General features: G+C 46.2%; 1 long non-coding RNA gene across 1 annotated transcript; it reads right to left on the bottom strand.

Annotated features, from left to right (window-relative positions):
• Positions 1-1273: 1273 nt before the first annotated feature.
• Positions 1274-4025, bottom strand: LOC125758145 (uncharacterized). The gene is made up of 3 exons (XR_007415903.1): positions 3847-4025; positions 1810-1890; positions 1274-1332 (listed from the first exon to the last, which is right to left on the bottom strand). It is a non-coding gene; the product is annotated as an uncharacterized LOC125758145 (long non-coding RNA).
• Between the last annotated feature and the right edge of the window lie 634 nt (positions 4026-4659).

Genomic DNA, 4659 nt, shown 5'->3' with positions numbered 1-4659 from the left:
GTAGCACGTAGCACAGCGACAGCTAGGGGAAAGGGATTCGTCTAGCCGGTTCGTCTGCGAAAATGGTCGGTTCCACTTTGATTTTTTTTATTTCGCCCGATCTGCGCGGGCTGTAGCGACCAGTAGCGACGGCGCCTTTTGATGCTTGTTTTTTAAGTGCGAATGCACTTTATAAGCGACCCTGAATCCGCCGTCCCATAGCAACGGCGCGAGGAGCGGAGAGGAGCGTCTGTAGCAACGGCGCAGCGACGTCACACCCCACGTGACTGTGCGCGCTCCGCCTCCTCACCGCGGTTTGCGCGGACGCGCGCCGGCTCCGCACCGCTCTTCGCCGCTCCTTCTCTCGCCGTTCGCTCTCTCTCCTCCCTGCGCCCCACTCTCCCGTCCGCTGGCTGGGCGCCTCTCAAGAAGAAATGTGTGCTCGAGACGCCGCTGTGAAACGCCAACGGCGACCACAAGGCTGAGATTATGGCCGTCAGGTACAATGACAACACAAACAGGTGCTGATGAATGTGTAAATAAATGGTTACGGTACAAATCCTCGTCTCGTCATTAATTTACGCCATTAAAATTACTGCGCCGTGTACTCTCGGCGCAAGAAATACATTCGCATTTCCTCACGATTCCCTTCGGGGAGGTGGGGGCATTTTTTTATTTTTCCATTGCGCGCGCCCGTTGAGGGCTCTGTCGGCGCGGTGACTTCATTCTCTCGACGGGATGCGGCGGCGCGCGCCTGATTTAGCGCTCGTTTGTAACAAAAAGAAGTGCTCTGTTACGAATATTACGCTTGCCGACACTGTAGATCGCACGGGAATACGTGGTACTTCACAGTAGCGTCTTTTCACGCGTTCGAGTTGCAGAGCGGCACACAACAGCTCCACGGCTTCACACCCCTGGAAAAAACCGTCTACCAGACACTCGCGCACCAAAGAACCGTACTCAAGCACAGAAAACATGAGGCAAGCTGCCCACACACGCGATCACACGAAAAACACACGGACACGCATAAATAATGAGGCGACCACATTGTGACACGAACCGGCACCTTCTTTTTTATGTAGCTGCCGTGTTACTTTCATGTTTATAACATGAGGAGATACTTGCACTCAGATGACGCATTCACGAACATTAAATACAACCCTGACGATACAGGGCATCCATTTAATTTATCTATAATGGTTCATTGTTGAAAAAAAGTGAAGCACGTGCAATTAATATACACGTTCCTACCTGGTATGTTGCATGCAGGGTTCCATTACACAATGTCCACAGTACCGAGACCAACCCCTTCCGCGTCACTTGAAAGTTGAGGCGGATCCTCTGGGGACATTTCTACAAGACAGAAGCATGACATTGCAGTTAATAAACTGCATTACTTCCACGTCTCTGTCACGAGGGGGATACTTGCACTCACATGAAGCCTTTGCGGTCATAATATGCAGTCAATAAACTGCATTACATCCATGTCTCTAACATGAGGAGATACTTCCACTCATTTGATACATTTACGAACATAAAATCGAATCCTCACAATACAGGGTATCTATTTCTCTTCTCTATACCAGTTCATTGTTGATAAAAAAGTAACATGCATTATGCAATAAACAGACAACTCCTTACCTGGTATGTTGCACACAGAGCTCTTTTGCACAATGTCCAGAGTTCCTTGGCCAACCACTTCCGCTTCATTTGAAAAGTGGGGCGGATCTGGGTCCTCTGGGGACATTTCTACAAGATAGAACCGAGCCATCTGAGTTAAGTAAGAGCATTACTTCCGCGTCTACACCATGAATGTCACCGCAATCGTACCTTGAGTATCACTCTCATGAGATACATGAAAGTAGCAGTGGCCATGTCCTATTGAGCTGCTGTCAATGCTGATGCCATTTCCTGAAAATGTCGTTCATAAATGAGCACACACTATAAGATGAAAAGGGACAAGGGGTAGTACAATTTATTGAAATGCTGGTTTACTCGACCATTCAAGCAGCTGCTTTCACTTAAACCGCTCCAAACGAGTCAACACTTTGTCAACAAACTTTGAAGTCTTTTTATACGCCAACCTAGCAAATTCACTGCACCCATTCTATTAGTGTTTCAATGTCCATGGTCACACGGTTCCTTATTTTCGGCATCTGAACACAAGACTAGTGTGTATGCCACACTGATGGGCTGTCTGATGAATATGTGAGACACAACATTGCTTCGAGTCTTACACGTATGTTTCCATGTACACACAATCACCATCAATCGACACATTCCTTTTTACTGTGTGCACGTAACATATGTTGCTACAAATATGGAAAAGGGTGCATCGATTGCACAAACCAGAGAGCATGTTCAGCTGTGCAAATAAGGAAGGGCAATTAAGTTCATGCAGCATTGCACGTAATATAGCTGCAAGATTTACAAATGCGCAAAAGGAAAAAAAATCTGCTTTGGATTTTGTTTTATGCACTACAACTGCTACCGCATGGATTGCATGCATATATGCGTACATGTGTTTTATTTGTGCACCAAAATGCATTTCCAACTTGGTGAAATGAAGCGCAATAAACGAACCAACAAAAGGAGAGGCACACAGGATGAAGCGACTGCATTTCCAACTGTTTGCAGTTAGCAAAGAGTACACAACCCTTAAATGCTGTTTGCTGCCGAGCGGCTGTCGTTTCGAAACTGCGAATCCTTAATGCGTCATTTCACCAATGGTGGCTTCACCTTAAGAAAATCACTTTTAGATTAGGGGGCGTCAGAAGCACTCAATTACTGGGTGTCCCAAACGGGCAATGCACAAAATAACCAACACAATGGGCCAGGTGCCGCAAGCACCGCAGTGGTCTCGGCGGCTCACAAAGCTTGGATGCGGTCCCTAACACCTGTCGTCACTTATACATGCCAACATTAACGCAACTGCTCATACGGTGTGCTTCACACGTGCGTACATCTTTAATGAGTCCCTTTGCGACTGGCCCAGAAGGTTATATTGTAAAATTATGCGTAGTGCACGAAGCATGCAACGTTTCCCTCAGTAATGCATGCGAGTCCGTAAGAAATACACCGGGTTGTTTCGAAGAAAGTGATTAGTTCTTACAAGTGATTCGTTGTAACGTATTGATGAAATAAATAACGTGAAAAGTGAATTTTTTCTCTCTCCATACATGTTCTTTTTTTCACAGTCTATTGATTTCTTGTGAATGCAGAATGCTCGGTAATTCAAACATGAATACACAAAGTGCCTGTATGCCGGCGCTACCACTCACAAGTAAAGAAAGGGGGGTGGGGGGTATGCTGGTGGCAATGCAAACTAGCAATCTAGCAGCATTGCTTGAAAACGAGGTCAGCTGTGATGCATTTTTACATTTTTACTCCACTACGCCCTTCAGTGTGGTCATCCCGTGCTCACCGGAGGAACCAAATATCGGTCGCGTACAGCCCGACAATCTCTTTCAATAGCTATGTTCAAGTAGCTATGTTTGTTTGGTTACCTAAAAACTAAACGTGTAATGTAACTACAGGATATCGAACAGTGCGATTATTCAGATAAAACAGCATGAGTAATACAAACAGCGCAATGACATACCTGTCGGCAGAGGCCTTTTCGTGCGCCTTCGCTGCCGGGAAGGCTTCAAAAGCGTTGGCACAGCGTCGCGTTTGAGCTTCTTCACGCCGCGTTCAAGAGGAAATGGCTCGAACTGGTCTGGCGTGAAATGTTCCTGAAAGTGCAGTCATTCCAGTTGTATTCAACTGTACGTGCTTACGCACAAATATTTGTAACGCAGGCCACGTACTAGACGCGTTAGACGCGCGTTCTATAGCGTTTCAACAAAAGCCGAAAAATCAACTCACCTCGCAAAGCCGCGTCGACGGCGTTGCACGGAAGTCCTCGCGTGAAATGTTTTATAGCCACACTTCACGGCGTGCACTATTCCGGATACCACGAGGTATGTTGTAGAGAGAGAAGCCGTCTTCTGTTTTGTTGCTGCAGCCGACAGCACAGCAACCCGGCATTGTTCAAAAATTGGCACGTAGTTGTATGTAAAATCCACGGCGAAGCATATTTGGCCGACTTTGCGCCAACAGGAACGCTCCTCTTCTACAGCTTATGTCTTGGATACGATTTCGTCTTTCGTCGCGGCAAGAATCCGACCGGAACCATACGCGCATGCGCTCTCGTTTTGAACCTCTTGCTTTATTATAAATATCACCACCATCCACTAACGACATCACGTGCAACGAATTCACCAATCACAGACGCAGATGATGGAGAAAAGGAGGAGTAGGCGCGAGAGTGAGGAGGACGGCGCAAAGTGCAATGAGTGTCGCTACCTTGAAAACTTGTTTTATCTAGGGACCTGAAAGAATCCTGCCCTGTTAGCGCGGCTCTCCGAGGCGCCTGTGGTTGAGAAATGTAGTGCGGCTCAGCCTATCCCATTTAAAAAATGAATTAATAAGTTAAGCTAACCGGTTAAAATATAGAAAGAAAGGAAGAAAATGAGAATAAAACGAATAAAATAATAATAATAAAAAGGGGAAGGTAAGATGTGGGAAAGGTGTACATTGAATACTGAAAAGTCGGGAAAAAATAAAACATTCTCATTTTCTTCCTTCCTTTACGCCATAAATCATGATTTTTGTGAGATTGGCAAACACCCACAACGG

The sequence above is a fragment of the Rhipicephalus sanguineus genome, chromosome 4, assembly GCF_013339695.2.
Source record: "Rhipicephalus sanguineus isolate Rsan-2018 chromosome 4, BIME_Rsan_1.4, whole genome shotgun sequence".
Taxonomy (NCBI): Eukaryota; Metazoa; Arthropoda; class Arachnida; order Ixodida; family Ixodidae; genus Rhipicephalus; species Rhipicephalus sanguineus.
Note: the sequence above shows the minus strand (reverse complement) of the source record. Positions and strands in the feature narration are given on the sequence as shown.